The 20473-nt window shown below is 43.7% G+C and overlaps 1 pseudogene; it reads left to right on the top strand.

Moving 5' to 3' along the window:
- The first annotated feature begins 18216 nt into the window (after positions 1-18216).
- LOC126022037 (aldo-keto reductase family 1 member B10-like) lies at positions 18217-19778 on the top strand (annotated as a pseudogene).
- The last annotated feature ends 695 nt before the right edge of the window (positions 19779-20473 follow it).

The following is a 20473-nucleotide window of genomic DNA, read 5'->3' on the forward strand; positions in this document are numbered from 1 at the left end:
CCAGCACACAGAAATTGCTCCTGGCAGGCTTGGGGGACTATATTGGATGCTGAGGATGAACCTGGGTTCATCCCAATCATCTGCATGCAAGGCAAATGCCCTACCACTTGCTATCACTCCAGTCTTTTAAGAGCAATTCTACTTTCTATAGTAGCAATACAAATAAGACAAAATAATCTACTCATTAGATTTATCACAAATAGCTGCTTTTATGCTTTATTTGGCCAGGATTGTATGTTTGTTATCACAGCAGTTTGTCAGTGTTATACATCTTTTCGTGGCTGTTTTTCAGCATATCCTTGGGATCACATACTAGTATAGCATTACTTAATTTATAAACATAGTATGAGTAATTTATATTAAAACAATGGCATTCCAGACTGCTGTGTTGGTTTTGGTAGCCAATTAACAAATACTACTATATTTATTGTCTTATTAATACCAATATCCCTTCTTTATTTATTAAAACATTGTAAAGAATATTACTGCAGTTCAATCTTTCTCAGTTTTTTATACAAGTGCTATGCCAAAAGAACTTCACAGCATTTAGTGTGTGGTAGAGTGTGTGGCTCTGGAATAGCAGTGTTACGTGCTTTTCTTTTCTTTCTTTTTTTATGTGCTTTTCTGTTTTGTTTTTGGACCACACCTACCAGTGCTCATGAGCTATTCCTGACTCTGAGTTCAGAAGTGACTCCTGGCTGTGTTTATGAGATCATATGTGAGATTGGGGATCAAGCTTAGGTTAGCTACATGCAAGGTTAAGTGCCTTGCCTCTTATCACTCTGGATGGCCCCACATCTATGTTTTTTTTTTTTTAAATCAGATTTATCAATTTGACAGATTAGTAAATTACTGTGTAGCTCTTTCTTTTTTTTGGGGGGGGGTGCATACCTGCTGGTACTCAGGACTTAAGTCTGGTTCTGTTTTTAGAGATCATTTCTGGTGAAGCTCAGGAGACCATGCTACTGTGGATTGAATCCATGGAGGACTTGAAAAACACTAGCATGTGTCTCCCACACCAAGTGACTTGTGGCTATAAATTTGCCTAATGTAGATGCTTCATCTAGGTCAAATCATATGTTTGTACTCTTTTTTTTCCCCATAGCAAGTTTTCACAGTTTATTCATATTGTAGCAGGTATTAGAGATTCATTCATGACCAAGTAATATTTTCATGACCAAGTAATATTTTGTGTAGAAGTCCATCACATTTTTCTATCTATATGTTTTAGACCATACACAACAATATTCAGAGGCCATTCCTTGTTTTGTGCTCAGGGGTCGACCCTAGTAGTGGTAGTTCAGAGATCAACTGCATAGCTGGGGATCATGTTAAGGTTGACTATTGCAAGACAAGCACATTATCCCCAGTACTGACTCTCTCTCTTCTATATATACTTTGATTATTGTGAGTGATACTGCAGAGAAAATTGGTCTTTTTTTTTTTGAATTCCTATTGTAAGTTCCTTGGGTATCTATTTAAATCAGCCTACCTCAAGTATCTGAGCTCCTGTTTGCACTTGGGTATATATCTGGTAGGGAAATAGCATTCCTGAGTCACCATGAAATTTCATATTTGATCTTTGAGGAGTCATAATCTGTTTTCTGTAGCATCTGTGCCAGCTGGGTCCATGATCCCAAATTTCCTATTGCCATATTGACATTGGTAACTGTTTGCATCACAGCCATCTTTATAGGTACATGGGTAAGTTACTTGTAATTCTGATTTCCCTTTCCCTCATGACAATAATGTGCAACGACTTTTCATATACTTATGACTATTTATGTACCTTCAGAGAAGTGACTAAAGCCACTTCCCACTGCTTTGTTTTGTTTCATTAAGTTTTGGAGGGGTCACCCTGGCAGTATTCAGGACCATGTAGTACAAGAAGTCAACCTGGAACTCCCACATGCACTCAGCTCTTTGAGTCATTCCTCTCTACCTTCCACTGTTTTAAAATGGTCTCTTCTCATCCCACCCCTTCTCTCTCTCTCTCTCTCTCTCTCTCTCTCTCTCTCTCTCTCTCTCTCTCTCTCTCTTCCACATTTAATTTTGGGCCACACCCAATGATGCTCAGTGGTTTCTCCTGATTCTGCACTCAGGAATTATTCCTGATGGTGTTCGTGGAACCATATGGGGGTGCTGGGGATAGAACAGAGGTTAGCCACTTGCAAGGTGCTGTACCATCTTGTTGGGCCCATCCTTCCCCTTTTATTTTGACCCTTCTTACAGACAACACAAAAGGGAAGAAGAATTTTTCTTGAGGTCTTCTATTGTCTATGGGAGCACCTTTTTAATACCCCTGATTGTCCTCTGTTGGCTCTTTGCTGGGGGATCAGCTTAGATTCTTTAGACTCTGATTTGGAGAAGAAGGGTGGTCAAATGAGTCATTGGGGAAAGTTGGCTTGAAAAAATGAGTTACCAGAGTTTCCTCTGGGGATTCAAAATATCTTAATCAAGTTTCAAGGAGGCCATTTTTTTTACATGCATAGAGCAATCCAGTATTAGAACAGAAAAGCCTCTCTGAGGGAACTTCTTTCATAGAGAAGGTCTCAAAGAACCTTTCAAAGGGGGCAGTAACTAGCCCACAGTTTTGCTTGCTGAATTTTTTCTTCTTCAATGTCTGATTGGTATTTCACTCTGGTCACAAGGACTTGCTTTTCTTTTTGTCATCTGAGAGAACAGGCTATGAGAGAGATGATCTCTCACCATTGTTCTTTTCATGCAATTGAGGCAGAGTCATGGTGAAATCATTTTGTCAGGGGGCAGGAGAAATGGCCCAGTGGTCTGAGTGTACATGCTGGAGGTCCAAGTTAGATCCCTTGTACTGCAAGGAATTCAGAGCATTTCCAGTATTAACCACTCACAGAGCTGGGTATGACCTTGGAACACTGTAGGTGTGGCTCCCAAACTCCGAAAAAAAAAAAAGGTGAAAATAATATTTTGTACTCTGGTCTGGTATATTGAGGGGATTTTCCTGGGTTTTGGGGGATTGGGCCCATTGACTAAATGAATTTATATATATATATATATATATATATATATATATATATATATATATATATATATATATATATATATACACACACACACACATAAATATCCAGGTGGTCCATCTCTCACATTGTGCAGAGTGAATTTAAATCCTCACCACTGCCATCAGTGGAGGGCGCTGTTCTTTCTACACAACAGATGAGGACATTGAAGATCTCCTGAGTCCAGGTGGAATCTTTGGTGGGTCTCAGACTCTCATCTTGGAGAAGGTTATCTGTCTGTCCCCTTCCCCACCACACCCTCATGACCCAGGCAAAGAACATGAATCTGAAGAGGGAGTGCAGCCAGTCCTGAGTCCCATTTCCATCTTTCTACCTGCAACCTGAGGATTCCCACTACCCTACCCAGACTGGCCATTTGGAAAATGGGAACAGAGGACCTGCATGGCTTAAAAAAGGCCTTTCCTGCAGAGGGAGAGTCATATACATATTAATAATTGCTCTAATCTGAATTTTTTAGGGGGTTCCTTGGTGTGGCATATATAAGATGTGGAGAGGTTGAATAGCATCAGAAGTTTAGGAGAGCTTCAAAAGATTCCAGCAGAGGCAAAGATGAGGCACTTTTCATCCTTAGGTCTCACCCTCTCCCAGAGCCTTTGTCATTTACAGTTCAACATTCACAACCAACTGAGATTTCCTGCTCTGCTCTTGCTTTGTAAATCTAGTTTAGCTCACACCAGGCCTTTTCACGGCAGAGGGCAACATTTGCTCATTTCACCTAAGATTGGAAGGGTCAGCCCTGAAGAATCAGAAAATCTTGCCAAAATACAGATCCAGTCGTGATGTTTCTATTATTAAAACCCTTTTACTCTCAGGATAAAGCTCACAGAATAAAGCCCAAAGGCATCACTGCAAATCTCTTTCTTTTCCAAGTGAATTGTAATATGTAAATACATTTTTGTTAGCTTGTGTGTTTTCATGTGTGAATACATCCCAGTTCTGCTTAGTTTAGTCTGTTTTGCAGCCCTTTCTCCAGCCTCTGTGGGCCCTGCCCTGTGGCACCCTCTTTGCCCTGCCCACTACCTGTACAGGTGCCCATGTCCCCGTTGGCCTCCCATCTCCCTTTGTCTGCCAATGTGCTCCCGGAATGGTTATCCCTTAAGACCTGGCTGAAAAAGCCACTTCCTATGAAGCCATCCCTGACAAAACAAAACAAAACAAAACAACAAAAGGCACTGACCATGATTCTGTCATTTGTTGCTTACTCTGTGACCTTTTTTGGGGTTGGGGGGCAGGTGCTGCTGATGCTGAGGGCTTATTCCTGATTCTTTGTTTAGGGATCACTCCCGGCAATGCTTGGGGGATCAAATATAGTGCCATGAGTGAACTGGGCTGGCTACCTGTTAAGCAAGTGCCTTCACCCCTACACTATCTCTCCAGCCTTGTGATTTTGTTCTTGTTTTTGTTTTTGGGCCACACCCGGCGGTGCTCAGGGGTTACTCCTGGCTGTCTGCTCAGAAATAGCTCCTGGCAGGCACGGGGGACCATATGGGACACCGGGATTTGAACCAACCACCTTTGGTCCTGGATCGGCTGCTTGCAAGGCAAACACCACTGTGCTATCTCTCCGCAGCCTTGTGATTTTTGCCTAGATCTTTGCCCACAGCTGATTTTGAGGAATGGGCCAGAACTGTTTTGTTCTTTTGCTTTCTGTTTTTGTTTATCATACCTGGTGGTACTCAGGGATTACTTCTGGCTCTGTGCTCAGGGTCTGCTGTTGGTGTGGTTTAGGACTTTTCCTGGTGCCAGGGATCAAACCCAAGTTGACCATATAAAAGGCCTGCACTTTATGTGCTGTACTTACTTTTCCAGGTCATGTAACTGGATTTTAAAAAACTTAAAAAAATATTAGTGTTTTAGATTGGACCAGTCCTGGAGGTGTTTGAGATGGAAACTAGGACTTCTCCAGGTGAAGCATGCACTAGAGCTTTCTGAACCATCTCCATAGTCCCAGCAATAGGATTCTTTGAGTCTCTCAGCTCCAGTAGCATCTAGTGCCATTGGCAGAAACAGCAGGTGCTCAATACAGATTTGCAAGCTGAATGCAATACAGATATAGAGAAACAGGAGCTGATTTCTACAGGAGCAGAGATTTGGTTTAAAACTCATCAACAAGCACTGTGGCTAGTAACAACGACTATTATTGCTTGGGGCTGCCCAGTTTCTCTATCTATAGTCCGCAGGAATCATTCTCTGACTGGCGATTGGACATGAACTAGATGTCAGGCAGAAGCATTAGGTTCTTGGGTACCCCCCTCCAGCTCTCTCTGAGTTCACCTTACCCTCTGTGGGAGCAGGCTGAGCCTTCTGCCTCCAGGACCTCTTTCCCTACATCCAGAGCCATTCGATCTTTGTGAAACTCTCCTGTCCTTGGGTGTAGAGTTTGGAATTGGGGAGCTTTTTGCCTTTCCATCTTCTACACAACAGATCCAGGGAAAGCCCAAATGAGACAGATGAAAGGCCAGAAGATTTCAGGATGCAGAAGGTCAACCAGTGGAAAGGCAAGGGAGTGGGACAGGAAAGAGTCAGCATGAAGATGCTGTCTCTACTGTCTTTTAGCTAAGTCTTTCCTAACATGTGTGTCCAAAGAGTTCTTAATGTTAGAACTTTCTCTTGCATCCTATTCCTTGAATTCTGAGACTACCGAGTCCTGCACCTCAGAATTTGCACAACAGTGGTCAGAGGCACATGGAGAAAAATCCCAAGGCAAGCAGAGCACAATCTTGCTTGAAGGGGCACAGAGGCTGCAGTGAAGAGGAAGAAAAGAGGCAGGAGGCTCTGATGGAGAAGAGCAAGAGGCAGAGGCAGCATCATCAAGGCAGGGAGGGCTGGGGAGAAAGACATTGAAGACTGTCACCACCAACTGTTTTCAGGAAGGAAACAAAAATATAAAGCATGAAGATTGCACCCCGGTCACAATCAGGGTGAGGCTCAAAGCAATTTGAGAGTGTGAAGTTAAAATATTGAACTGAATTTTGATTCATCTTTTTTATGCAGCACAGTGAAGACATAGATGGGATGACTGACTATGGATAGCATCTTGCAATAAATCCTAATATGCTTCAGTCCAGAAGGACCCTCATCCCACAGCCAGCCCAAATGGAGTGCTCAGCTTTTCAGAGGATGTGCTAAAAGAGCTTTGTTTTCTCATATTCAAGGGAAGACCGCGGGTAGCAAAACAGATGAGGGAAAAAGAATAGACAATGAAGGAGGCTCCAAAGGTCCGAGAGTGCAGTGGCCCTCATCCTGGCACCTCCTCAGACCACGTTCTCGAAGCTTCCCCTTATGTAAGAACAGGATAACATTGACAGTCAGGAAAATCTTGCTTAGACTTAGACTAAAGATAAGTCATGGCAAAGATAGATGCAGTCCCTCGGCAAACTCCTGATGTTGCATAGCAACAACCACTGCCTACTTTTATTTATGTCACAGCGTTGCCAGAAGGAAGGAAGCTTTGAAAGAAGGGATGGCAACGGAAATTTAAACAAACAAGGGGACAGAATGCCCCTGTGTCCATCCAACTCACCTTCTGTGTTGGAAGTTGGAAACCAGGCAGCTTCTCCAAGGAGGAAATAATAAAGGTGGAGCAAAGGAAATAAGACACTGGACTAAGTGGGATGAGGGTCCTTAGGATTGCTCCTTCAAGGGCCAGCAGCTCTTTCTGCTGTGGGCGAGAAAGGGTCAGAGTTGGATCTGGAACATTCTCCAGTTTCTTTCTGCTCAGTGCACCCCATCACTTAACATCACAGAGAGCTCTGTGTGCTCTGGGACCCACACTACTGCCCCTAACAAAGGTGTTTGGGATGGAGTTTATTATGAGCTACCAGTCTTTCCTAAGAACTTTCAGAAAATTATTCAGACTTGACCCCTGGGCCTTTCACAGCACAGGGAGTCTTCCTGAGAAGGCCTGAGTTCATGGTGATTGGGTGCCAGAGACATTGGGGGGAGGCAGTGATGATGAAAACACAATCTATCTTCAGGGTGCTTGTGTGTGTCCTATTTGAGGGACTCCCTATGCTATGCCTGGTATTGTATTGCAGACTGGACTTTAGGTGTTAGTCAAGAACAAATTCCTCAGGAACAGAGACATCCCTTGAGTAATGGGAACCAGTGTTGTTAGTATTTAGTACATAGAACTCAAAAAGTGCAGACTTTTGGGGGGCTCTCCACAATTCCATCTCCAGTTGCTGACTGTCCTGTTGCAGAAGGAATTTAATTAGCACCTATTGTGTCAGAGTGCCAGGGATATGAGGATGGTGTTGGAAGTATCATGATCCTTGATCTCAAGAATCCTCTTGACATAGGAACAGTCTGAGTCAGAAGCTTGCCACAAAGAGCAGGGGAGTGGAGTTAGGGCAGAGGAGGGACCACAATGACAATGATACTTGGAAATGATCATTGGACAAGAACTGGGTGCTGAATGGAGGTAAAGTGATATGCATTCAGTATTTCTTCAGTAACAATATTGCAAATCACAGTATCTAAAAGGAAAATAAGGGAGAGAGAGAGAAAAAAAAGAGAGAGAATATGTCTGACCCAAGGCAGGCAGGGAGAGGGCAAGGGGAGGGCAAGAGGGAAAGTGGGAACATTGGTGGTGGGAAATATGCACTGGTGAAGAATGTTGTACATTGTACAAATAAAATTCAATCATGAACAACTTTTTAACTGTGTATCTCACAGTGATTCAATTAAATAATTTGCTTATTAAACTTTTCAAAGGGAAAAAATAAATCCTGCTGAGAAGACAGAGATAGGAGGAATAGTACGCACTATGGGACAGCAGAAACCCCCAAATAGTGGTTGTGAGGCATTAGGAGAGGTTATTTCCCACCTCCTTCCCCACATTCAGTTATGTTGTTCCAGCTTTATGGTTCTTAGCACATTGTGGGGAAGAGGAAGGCCTGGGCCAGGGATGAGGATGAAAGGAGAAATGAGGAAAGGTCAGGAAGAAACCTTCATTCTAGGGATCTTGACAGATTTACTAGGTGGCTGTAACTTGTTGAACTATGTGCTCTCTTGTTGGACCCTAGAAATGTCCGAGTGCTAGAGCATGTCCCTGGCAGGTGCCCCACTTTGCCTGAGTGTGGTCCTGATACATGCCACCAATGGTGTGAGTCTCAGTTGGTCAAGGGAAGAGGAGAGAAAAGCCATGATCAGTATCAATTGATGAAATAGAAGCAGGTAGGTAAGATGTAGTGGATGGAAACCCATCTGCAGGTCTTTCTTACAGGATTTAAGAAACATTCTAATGAACTATTCTTGTTTAAGCAGGTGTGAGTGCACGCATGAACACACAGATGTATCTTTGGGGGGTGGGTTCTCACGTGGTTTACCTGATCCACTTTCCAACCTTGGCTTTGGAAAATGTTCTGGCTTCTGGATGGGGTCAGTTGGTGGAGTTCACCTGTAGGACAATCCAGGGACCAGTGAGACAGGATGAGGCTCTCTCTATCCCCTCCACTGGGCTGGGCTTGCCATGCTGCCGGGGTCCTCAAACTTTTTAAACAGGGGGCCAGTTCACTGTCCCTCAGACCATTGGAGGGTCTGACTATAGTAAAAACAAAACTTATGAACAAATCTTATGCACACTGCATATATCTTATTTTGCAATGAAGAAACAAAACAGATACAAATACAATATGTGGCCCGCGGGCCATAGTTTGAGGACCACTGGCAGAGCAAGGGCCAGAGCTGGGGTGGCCTCATGCCTGTGACCTCTCTCCCAGGGTGCTGAGAGCTGGTTGGGAGATGAGCAATGCATCCTGCTCTTGGGGCTCTGGGTAGCTCACCCTCACCCCTGGGAACTCCTCTGCCCTTCTGCGTCTCACTGGCATCTGGGAATGTGAACCAAGTTTCCCAATGCCTGGGACTCTTTCCTTTGGAAACATACCAATTCCAGCATCGTGTAGGAGGGGCACAGCATTATTAGGAGTTTGAACCAAGCAGGGTGGGGTGAATGTTCAGAGAATACGTGTTGGATAGAGGGTGCTGAGGGCACAGGAGATATGTGTGTGTGTGTGTGTGTGTGTGTGTGTGTGTGTGTGTGTGTGTGGTGAATGGTAGTTTCTTGACTTTGATCTAGTGTATGGACCCTAAAACACCAAGTACAGGATGGACATGTTCTGAGGGGGATAAAATGATACACTGGGGAACACACCAAGTTCCAGGTGACCGACTTACCCGTGGGGGCAGACAAACCTTCTCTCGCATTTTCTGGTGTGTTGAATGTGGTTAACTCCACTTTTATTTTCCCATGACTGCTCAAAACTTCCCCAATTGACTGATGCTAATCCTTTTCTCTTATTCTTCAAAAACACATCTGCTTGGATGGGGAAATACATAGTTCTGTACTGTCCTTACTAGGACAGGAACCAGAATATCAGATAACTGATATTATCTTAGAACTTATATCAAGAACTTAGGGCACTGCCCATCTGAACAGGCTGATGCTGATCTTTCTCAAATGGGCACAAGTTTCCTTTAACCAGGCAGGAAGAGAAGCCTGAGCTGTCTGTGCTTCAGGGACCCCAGGGCACACCTCCCTGCAACCCTCAGGCAGAGGTGGTGGCCCTGCCAGGGAAAACTTTGAACCTGGAGGGGTGGCCTTAATCTCCACCTTCCACAAGGCTGGGTGAAAAAAGGAGTTCAGATTCCTTTCTGTTTTTATTTTTTGCCAAACCAGCAGTGCTCAGAGATCACCCCTAATGAGGCTCAGGGGACCATATGGGATGCCAGGGATCAAACACTGGTCAATCATGTGCCAGGAAGTGCCCTACGTAGCTACTGTTCCATTGCTCTGGCCTGAGTTCAGATTCCTGAGCCCAACAACAGCCAAGCCATACTCTAAATTGTGAACAAAGGCAAGGTAGAAAAGGTGGTGGTGTTTGCTGTAGTAATGAACAGGGGGCTCTTTTGAGTAGCAGCAATAAGAATTTTTAGGTCTAGATTCCATTGCCCCAGAAGGGAATATGATTTTCTCAGGGACTCTGTCCATCTGTTCAACCCTCTCTCCCTCCCTCCCTCTCTCTCTCCCTCCCTCCCTTTCTCTCTCCCTCCCTCTCTCCCTCCCTCTCTTCCTTCCTCCCTCCCTCCCTCTTTCCCTCCCTCCCTTCCTCCCTCTCTCCCTCCCTCCCTTTCCCTCCCTCCCTACCTTTCCCTCCCTCCCTTCCTTCCTCCCTCCCTCCCTCCCTCCCTTCCTCCCTCTCTCCCTCCCTACCTTTCCCTCCCTTCCTCCCTCCCTCCCTACCTTTCCCTACCTCTCCCTCCCTCCCTCCCTCCCTCCCTACCTCTCCCTCCCTCCCTCCCTCCCTCTCCCTCCCTCCCTTCCTCCCTTCCTCCCTTCCTCCCTCCCTCCCTCCCTCCCTCCCTCCCTCCCTTCCTTCCTTCCTTCCTTCCTTCCTTCCTTCCTTCCTTCCTTCCTTCCTTCCTTCCTTCCTTCCTTCCTTCCTTCCTTCCTCCTTCCCTCCCTCCCTCCCTCCCTCCCTCCCTCCCTCCTCCTTCCTTCCTTCCTTCCTTCCTTCCTTCCTTCCTTCCTTCCTTCCTTCCTTCCTTCCTTCCTTCCTTCCTTCCTTCCTTCCTTCCTTCCTTCCCACACTTAAGTTTTCTATTGCCTTTTTAGCAGGCAAACATACTGATTTTATTGATTACTTTCCAAACTATTTGTCTTTTATCTCTAAGAAGGATTTTAAGGCCTAGCATTTTGTATTCCTTACAACCAAGAATTCCTTACAAACATGTTCTCCTTAAAGCAGGTATCAAAACTAAAAAAACAAAAACAAAAACAGAAAAATCAAATAAATATAGAGTGAATAGGCTACTGTATTGCTGAGTGCAAATCACCAACATGGAATTTACCTTGAAAGGGCCTTGTTGGTGAGCCCCCAGATTACCTTTGGACAGTTATTATTTCTTCAGTTATTATTTCTTCACTTACTCTTTCAGCTAATTATCTCAAGGTCATTAAAGTTTAAGTATAGGAAATAAAGATTATTTAAAGACCCAAATCATGCTCAATAGATTTCTGCAGAAGTTCAGCTGCTTGTTGTAGAATCTTGGGTAATTTACTTAATCTGCTTGGACCTTATTTCCTTATCTTTGAAATTAATCCATTATGGAAAGTCAGTGAGGTAGAGTGAAAGGAATATGGGCCATAAGTCATGACATTGGTTCGCCTCCTGGCTCTCTTCTCAGCTAATGGTAACATCCTAACCTCCTTTTCCTTTAGTGCTAGTGCTAAACTCCCAGCATATGAACCCTTAAATAGCTTTCTCCTTCTCTTTCTGTCTTTGTCTCTTTCTCTATCTCTCTCTCTTAAACTCACACATGCCTCATAGGTGTGCTATGTACCTATTTGGTGTGTCTGTGAAGCTGGTTAGTTCCTAAGTGTGGGAACTTGAGTTTCAATGTAGAAATGTTTATAAGGTCCCACTACATTGTGCGTGTAGTAGGTAGTTCTAGCTCTCTTTCTGGATGTCCAACTCTTGTTCTCTCTCCCTATATACAGTATCACCTATTCAGTTCCTTCATTGTTCTTTTGCCTCCAGGTCCTCTGTCCCATACTGCACTTGATCCATTGCATAGCTTCTGAGTTTGTGGGTCCAAAGCTTGTGTTAATTTTGCTAGTTCTCGCTGCTCTGTCATCTTTCACTAGAACTTGGCTGGTTGCCTCTCAAGGCCCATAGCCCCTCAACTCTTTAACCCTTTGGCTTTTCTTTGTTCTGAGAATTTCTGCTTTCCTAGCATATGCCTGTATGTCGGGCCCATTTGAGGTGTCAGAGAGGTAGTGCTTAATCTCTATTACCCTTTTCAGTGTCTAGTAACAAAGCCCATAAGGGACTGCTCTTGTCCCTTAGCTGTTTCTAGAATCCATTTTATTGGCTACCCCTCAGGTTGGCAAGATTTAAAAATAACCAATTAAAATAATCAGTTGTTTTCACTAGATTCTCTGGCACCTCTCACATCTCCATCTGCTCTGGACACCCAGCCCATCATCTTAACAGAGAGATCAAGATCTGCTTTGAGACACACGTTCAGCAGTTTGCAAGAACAAGTTTGTGGTCTCAAGGAGTAGTTGCAAGAGTTAGGCTCTGGACTTTCCCAAGATTGCATTTTAGCTGCTGAGCTAGGCATGGCAGCCCTTTGGGTTTCCTCTGGGACTGAAAAAGCTCAGTCTTAAAACAAGCAGTGGCCTCAGTTCCTCTGTGTCCTGATGTGGAGAAGCTGTTGACACCTGGCTGTCAGCTGCTCCTGAGCAAAAGAGCCAAGATAGGGAGTGCCAATACCTGGTGCATGGTGAAGGTTGAAGGCCCACTTACATTCTTTAAAAACATTAAAAAATCCTAACACTGTGATTTACAAAGCTGTTCATAATATAAAGTTGTTTCAGGCATTCAATATCTCAACACCAATCTCACCACAAATGTGACCTTCCCTCCATCATTGTCCCCAGTTTCCCACCCATCTCCCACACTTGCCTCCCTGCAAGCACAAATTTACTTTTTATTGCTTGTTACAACAGAAAGGCAAATGTAATGATCACAGGTCAATAAAAGTTAGTTTGCGATTATTATATCTCATAATGGTGTTACCGAAGTCATCAAAGATTTAGTGGACTGGTTGATTCCAGCTGAACCTTTTGTGTTATTGTTTTCAATCATTGATATTGGTGATCTTCTATGTAACTTATTCATCAGATTTTTTTGATCCTAGTAACCGACACTTCTAAGAGGTATCCAGGAGCTTTGAAGCTTAAACTCTTTGGCAGCTTGGTGACTTGAAGTTTCTGTTGTGGAATTGGGCCATTTCTGTAGGAGGGTATCAGGTGTGTGGCTGTGGGTTGCTGTGCCTTTAGGCAGAAAGGGGGATCTGTGCCCACATTCAAGGAATTTTTACCCTGGACCAGTCTATCTAAAAAGTTTCAACAGCATCATGTTCTTCACAAGATTCCTGGCAGCATTTCTTTGATTGCTAGAGGCCACATAGATCTGTGTTGGTACTTTGTGGAGCAAATCACAAAGCAGTGGTGGTGCTTCAAGACAAAGATCCCTGGTGCCCATCTCAGGGAGATGCCCATGCCCAGGAGAAGATGAATAGTCATGCCAGCTACTATTATAATTATAAAAATTTTAATTAAATTTTAAATTATGGTTTAGGAAACATGTTTACAGTAGCATTAATGTTTATGGCTATGATGTACTGCATATTCACCACCAGCACCATAGTGGTGCCAAAGACCATCCAGTACTTTCTTTTTTTTATATCACCTCTAGTCTGTTCAACCCCCAAATACCCCCATATCCCATTGGTTGATCATCTCAGTTTTGTAATCCAAGGCCAAACATTTGTCCTCATTCTATACAACCTGTTTCCTTGTGTTGTCTCTTATCAGACTACACATGAATAAGATCATATATATATATGCGTATATATAAGATTATATCTATATATATAATTTTTGTGGTTTTTTTTTGTTTCTTTTGGGGGGTGTACCAGGCTGTGCTTAGAGGTTACTCCTAGCTTTGCACTCAAAAATTACTCTTGGTGGTACTCAGGGGACCATATGGATTACTGAGGATCGAACCCTGGCTGTCCATGTGCAAGGCAAATGCCCTACCTGCTGTGCTTGCTCTGGTTCAGATCAGCAGGTATTTGTACTTCTACCTCTGACTTATTTCACTTCGCATCATGCACTTTAATTTCATTGATGTTTCAGTGAACTGTGGAATTTCATCTTTCCTTACAGTTGCATAGTATAAAGACCACAACTTCTTTATTTATCTGTCATTGGACATTTGGGTTGTTTCCATATCTTGGCTATTGGAATAAATGCTGCAATAAACATAGGTGTGTGTGTGTGTGTGTGTGTGTGTGTATGTGTGTATATATATCTTCTCATATAAATAATTTGGTGTTGTGGAAGTAGGTGAATGTCAGGAAGTAAAATAATTGGATCCTATGGAAGCTCTATTCATACTTTTTGGAGGAATCTCCATACAATTCTCCATAGAGTCTGAGTCAGATGAACATGTTGAACCTCTTGCTACCTTTTTTCCTTCTCATTTGCTCTCCATTGCCAGATGACAAAGTTTTTCTCTCCTTTCTCTACTACATGTCCATGTGCATGGCAATACTCTGGGCCCAGTGTTTCAGAGAGATGAATAGATTCTATATTCAATATGTTTCAGCCTATTGTGTGTGTGTGTGTGTGTGTGTGTGTGTGTGTGTGTGTGACAGAAAAAGTGATGATGGAAGGGACTTTCAAGAGCATTAGCATTTCTGATCCTTTTATTTATTATTTTATTATTGGGCCAAACCAGTGGTTTTTACTATTCATCTCTTGGTGCTTAGATGTCATTCCTAGTGGTGCTCAAGAGTCATTCCTGGCCATGTTTAGGGGACTTGGATATTGGTGATCAATTCCTGAGGCCCTGGGTTTGCAGAGGGGCTATTTCTCCATCTGCTTATCCTTTGAAGATCTGAAAACCGCAGACCAGAAAGGTCGCTTCAAAACTAGATTCTGTTCTCTAAACTTTCCATTTTTTCTACTCCACTTTCTCTTGACTTCAGTCTTTGTATTTTGGAATTATCCTTGACACAGAATTTAGTAACTCTGTTAATAAATCATCTCACTCTGCAGAGCTGCCTTTTGTACCATCGCCTTCATCTGCGACAATTGAAATATTCAACAGTGCTTTCAGATGTTTTCCCTTGATATTCTAATGTTCATGTCTCACCTTCCAACTCCCTAACCCTAAATGCTACAAATAGCCAAAGTCTCATGGTTATTAGACTCTAATATTAATATTACAGGCTCTGTTTATTTTTTTATTCCTGTAGCACTTCATAATTATGGGTCTGAAATGGTTCCTAGTTTAAAAGGCAAAGGCAAAATCCTTTTTGCAATCCATCCTATTTAAGTCAGAGACCTCAATTTTGCATCTGGTCTCTGTATATCTCTTATCTAGAACTCGCTTCATTAAAATGTTTTTCCTTTGGGCACCCAATTTGCAGATGTCTCTTGCACATGAATTTGATATTTGTATCACTCTCTTCCCTGCCTCCTTCTGATGCTGGGATATCAAATATCACTGGAATTAGGAAAAGCACTTCCTTGTGTTATTCATTTGTCATTAGTGGGTACAGGCTGAGTTGGGGAAGACATTGCCCAAAAAGCACTTGTTCTGTGCATTTTGCTAGACTATCGTGCTATCTCTGCCCTGAGAGATCTCAGTGCAAATTTTGAGTTCAGTCAACCACCTCTCAGTGCCATTTTGACTATGAGTTGTAGTATTCTCTTCCCACGAGATAGTTCTTACCAAAGACCCAGTTTATTTTCCAGGTTTTCCTTTGTCATCCCTTCTGTATTATTTATTTTTTGGCCACACCCAGTGGTGTTCAGGTCTTACTCTTGGCTCTGAGCTCAGGAATCAGTACTACTGGGGCTTGAGGAACTATCTGGGATGTTGGAGATAAAACTTGGGTGTCCAGTGAGTGAGGTAAGCTCCTTCCTCACTGTATGATTGCTTAAGACTCTGCCTTCCGTATTCTATCCTCCACCAAATGACCAAATATGAGCCTTTGGAAAGCCCTCCCTCTCTCCCTAGCCCCGTCCCATCCAGGGCAATGAATGTAACTTGAGGTGCCCTAGATAACCTATCTCTGTCTGTCCTAGTGGCCCTTTTCAGATAAATCTGAGCCCTTTCTGTTTGGAAATTGGAGACAGTTTACAAAGATCTCTCTTCCTGAGAGGTCGGATGTTTTTTTTTTAGAAGGCTGATGGAATAGCCTGATTTTGCCAGCGGGATGCTAGTCCTGAAGGGAAGTGGGGAGGGGAGTGAAACAGAGGGGATCACCCACAAACAGCCCCGGGGGTGGGGTAGCATAGGGCACTTGGAAATAGAACCAGGAAAAATGCCCTTTGTTTGCTCGCACTAGCTCTGACTTCTTGGTCTTCTATTTTTCTCTCACATCTGTTCTTTAGCTCAGGACAACAACTGAAAAAGTAGCCCCGAGATTGCCCCTGGCTACCTGTCTTCGGTGACCAGAGTCCCTTCGAGGGTCTGGAATGCCCTGCTCTTGGCTGTTGGAAAAGCTGCAGGAGTGGCTCTGCCCAGCAGAGGGCGCTGCGCTGACAGGCCTTTGCCACAGTGTCGGTATTCACCAGGGTTTGCACACTTTAGTTGGGTGTTTGCACATTCTGGTTTAGGGCTTATAGGGTCTGCACTCCTGGCTACGGTGCTTACTCACTCTTAGTTGTGTGCTAGATGTCATACACTCTGCGGTGACAGTTGGGTTCCAGAGCCTTTGACTTTTGCCCCTTTCCTTTTTTTCCTTCATAACTTGAACCATCTTGTTCTGCATCATAAATTGAGGGGGAAATAAGGGAGGGAGGGTACTAAGACCAAACAGTCGTCTGAACATTGAGTAGAAATAAAAAATGATCAGACTTAAACACCAAATCCAAAGCTAAAGACAACAGAAACGATACCCAATCTACAAGCTAGATACAGAGGGGGCCATTTATACTAGCAACCTGGCAGGCAAAGGAGGGGGATATGGGATACATGCTGGGAACAGGGGTGGAGGGAGGACAACATTGATGGTGAGAATACCCCTGATTCAATGTCACTATGTACCTAAAATATTACTGTGAAAGATTTGTAATCCACTTTGGTCAAAATAAAAATTATTAAAAAAAAAAGAAAAGAAAAAAATTCTTGCCAAGATAAAAACGTTGTCTGATGGGGCCTGAAGAGATAGTACAGCGGTGTTTGCCTTGCAAGCATCTGATCCAGGACCAAAGGTGGTTGGGTTCGAATCCCGGTGTCCCATATGGTCCCCCGTGCCTGCCAGGAGCTATTTCTGAGCAGATAGCCAGGAGTAACCCCTGAGCACCGCCAGGTGTGGCCCCAAAACCAAACAAACAAACAAACAAAAAAACCCAACCCCCCCAAAAAAAACGTTGTCTGATGTGTGTTGTGTATGTTTTTTATACACTGATCAATAAAATCATGATATATATATATATATATATAAATAAATAAGAAAAAAGGCACATATAGGTGGTTCTGGGCATTGAACTTGTGGCCTCAAGCAAGATGAATGCTTTTAGTCATGAAGTCATGGCCAGAGCCTCTTATCTTATTTATTTTTAATTTTAAATATTTTGTTTTACTGTTCGATCCCCCAGTATCCCATATGGTCCACCAAGCCAGGAGCGACTTCTGGGCGCATAGCCAGGAGTAACCCCTGAGCGTCACCGGGTGTGGCCCAAAAACCAAAAAAAAAAAAAAAATTAATAGTGCAGATTACATGTTTTCAGTCATGTTCAGACATTCATGATCTTGATGTACACAGTTCCTTCATCTAAACTGGACTTCATCTAATCTACCCTCCCCTAAACTGGCCCCTTCCCCTCTTCCTTGTGTCTCTGAGTCACTGCTCAGTAGCCTACTCCCCCTCTGACCTGGGGTTTGTAGTTTGTACTCTAGTACCCAGGGTTTAAGGTTTGAAGAGAGTGTCTGTATCCTTGTCTTTTTTCTCCAAGGAAAGCAGAGGCATGAGATCATCACATGCTTGTCCTCCTGTCTCTGTTCATTTCACCCAGCATGACACCCTCCCTCATGTTTAATCCAAGTTGCAGCAAATGGCATGATTTCATTTTTCCTCATGGCTACACAGTAATCTGCTGTATATATATAACAACTTTTTTATTTGTACATCTGTCATTGGATGTCTGAGTTGTTTCCATGTCCTGGATGTTGTCCTAGATGTTGAAACGAACATAGGTCTGCACATACCCTTTCTGATCAATTCTTTGTGTTTTGTGGATGGATGCCAAGAAGTGGAATCTCTGAGTTCTCTGGGAGCTCTCTACTTACTTTTGGGAGAAGTTTCCATACTGTTCTCACAGAGGCTAAGTCAGACAACATTCCTTCCCACAGTAAATGTTTTTTTTTTTTTTTTTAACTGGCCCACCCTGTTTCATCTTTGCTATCCTGGAATCTGGGGACTGAGACAACATCCCTTAGACACCCACAGAATGGGGCTTTGGTACCACAAAGAATCTTTGAGGCTTTAGGTGTTCTCTGTCTTAGCGCCTCTATGATAGTTCACACTCTGGTTTTCAGTAAGAGCTGAATTTAGCGCACTGCACTCTCACATCATGGCAACCTTCGTGGAACTCAGTACCAAAGCCAAAATGCCCATCGTGGGCTTGAGCACATGGAAGTATCCTTCAGGTAAGGTCAAAGAAGCTGTGAAGGTGTCCATTGACATGGGCTATTGCCACATAATTGTAGACAATATATTATGTAGCAAGTCAGCCCCTGAAGAGGTTGACTGATAGAGGGATGGAGGATGAGGTCTTTCCCTTCTAGCTCGGAGCACGCGTCTGCCAGCCTGTCTAGCCGACAGTTCTGAGGTGAAACGGCGGGTAAACAGCTCGCAGACAGTCAGGCTCGTGGAAATATTCGCTTTATTTGGTGGACAAGACTGAAGTCCAAAGACTCAGCTTCAGTTCCAGCCAAAAAGCCTCGGCCTTACACAGATTCTTGTTTTTATCCACCAGAATCAGATACCACCCAATGGTGGGATCAGATACCAACCAATGGTGGAAGCAGAATCAGGTACTACCCTAGGGTGGGGGCAGAATGCCAGGTCACACCCTAGGGTAGGGCACAATCACCAATCAGTTTAGGGTGAGTAACATAGTAATCCCCTAAAATATTTACATACGGCCCGGAGAGATAGCACAGTGGTGTTTGCCTTGCAAGCAGCTGATCCAGGACCTAAGGTGGTTGGTTCGAATCCCGGTGACCCATATGGTCCCCCGTGCCTGCCAGGAGCTATTACTGAGCAAACAGCCAGGAGTAACCCCTGAGCACTGCCGGGTGTGGCCCAAAAACAAACAAAAAAAATTTACATACACAACACCACATTGTCTGTATTTATGTCTTCTAGAATGAGAATGAGGTGGGCGAAGCCATGCAAGAGAAAATCCAAGGCTGTGAAGAGGGAGAACCTCTTCATTGTCAGCAAGTTATGGTCCATCTTCTTTAAGAAACCCCTAGTGAAGCAAGCATATCAGAAGACACTCCGGGATCCAAAACTGGATTATTTGAACTTCTATTTTATCCACTGGCCACAAGGATTATGGGCCAGGGAGTTCTTTATAACCAAAGATGATAAAGAAAATATCATCCCCAGTAAAGTCAAATTCTTGGATGCCTGGGAGGCTATGGAAAAACTGGTGGGTGAGGGATTGTGAAAGCCCTTGGGGTCTCCAACTTCAACCTCCTCCAAATTGAAAAAATCTTGAACAAACATGGACTAAAAAACAAACCAGTGACTAACTAGGTTGAGTATCATCCTTACCTCATCCAGGACAAGCTGATCCAGTACTACAAATCCAAGGGCATTGTCCTCACTGCTTACAGCCCATTGGGTCCCCCAAAAGACCTTGGGTCAAGCCAGATGAATCTTTTTTGTTGGAGGATTCCAAAATAAAGGAGATTGCTGCAAAGCACAAAAAGACCATAGCCCAGATTCTGATCTGTTTCCATGTCCAGAGGAATATAGTCACAATCTCCACATCTGTAACCCCCTCAAGTATTATTGAAAAATTTAAGGTCTTTGACTCTAAATTGAGTGATGAAGACATGGCAATTATATTCAAACTTCAACAGAAACTGGAGGTTCTGCAACATAGAGGGCAGGTTTCTGTAAAATCACCCCACATACTTTATCCAACCCCAGGTGAACCACCCTTTAGGTTCCAATTCTTTTTCCTTTTTTTGTTTTTGGGCTACAGTCAGTGTCACTCAGCGGTTACTCCTGACTCTGCGCTCAGAAATACCTCCTGGCAGACTCTGGTGACCATATGAGATACTGAGGACTGAACTTGGGTCTGCCATGTGCAAGGCAGATGCCCTCCCTCACTGTGCTATGACTCTAACCCCAGGTGAATTAATCTGAATTAGGGTCACACATGAAATAATCCAAACCAGGCTGAGGATGAAACACGTATAGTCTGGCAGTTTTCTACTTCGTATGGAGAGCAAGCTATCTGCCAGAACTACCAATATTTATTGAGTATAGAGACCATTCCTGGGTGGGGCAGTAAGGACAGATAGCTCAGGCTATCCTGAGCCAGTCCCATCCAGGTTTACAAGTAAGACAGTCTCTGTTTTGGGGTAAATCCAAGTTCCAGGGGTCTCAAACTCAATTTACTTGAGGGCCGAAGGAGGCAAAGTTGGGGTGATCCTTGAGAGCAAAGTCAGTAGTAAGCCTTGAACATTGGGGGGGGGGTGACCCAAAAAACTAAAACAAAACAAAACAAAAAAAGATTCCTCTAGGGCAGGGCCACAAAATGTTGTACGGAGGGCTGTTTGTGGCCCATGGGCCACGAGTTTGAAACCCCT

Source organism: Suncus etruscus, chromosome 11 (assembly GCF_024139225.1).
Source record: "Suncus etruscus isolate mSunEtr1 chromosome 11, mSunEtr1.pri.cur, whole genome shotgun sequence".
In the NCBI taxonomy this organism is placed as follows: domain Eukaryota; kingdom Metazoa; phylum Chordata; class Mammalia; order Eulipotyphla; family Soricidae; genus Suncus; species Suncus etruscus.